Below are 334 nucleotides of genomic sequence, written 5' to 3' on the forward strand. Positions count from 1 at the left end.
GAAATTAAGCCAATGAACCAAAAAATAGAGTGTTGGAAGGGAAAAAATGAATAGTGGAAAGTAGAGCTGGCAGTGAGAGAGTCTGCAATCAGTCACTCAGTCACAATGGATGCAGTATCAGGACAAGTACACTTTTTCCCTTACGTGTGTTCTAAATATTGAAGCAGGAAATGCGTCATTTCAACCACAGATGCAATATCATTCTGATGTCTGGAACTGCATGTGAATTGCATGCACACAGAAAATCAATACATACAACAAAGTGGATCTTTGTGGATGCTTTAGCTCTTGCTCTCCCAAAGTAGGTCCTACCCCAGCTATTACTAATGGGTAA

This window comes from Simochromis diagramma, unplaced genomic scaffold (assembly GCF_900408965.1).
Source record: "Simochromis diagramma unplaced genomic scaffold, fSimDia1.1 OVJJ01000216.1, whole genome shotgun sequence".
NCBI lineage: Eukaryota > Metazoa > Chordata > Actinopteri > Cichliformes > Cichlidae > Simochromis > Simochromis diagramma.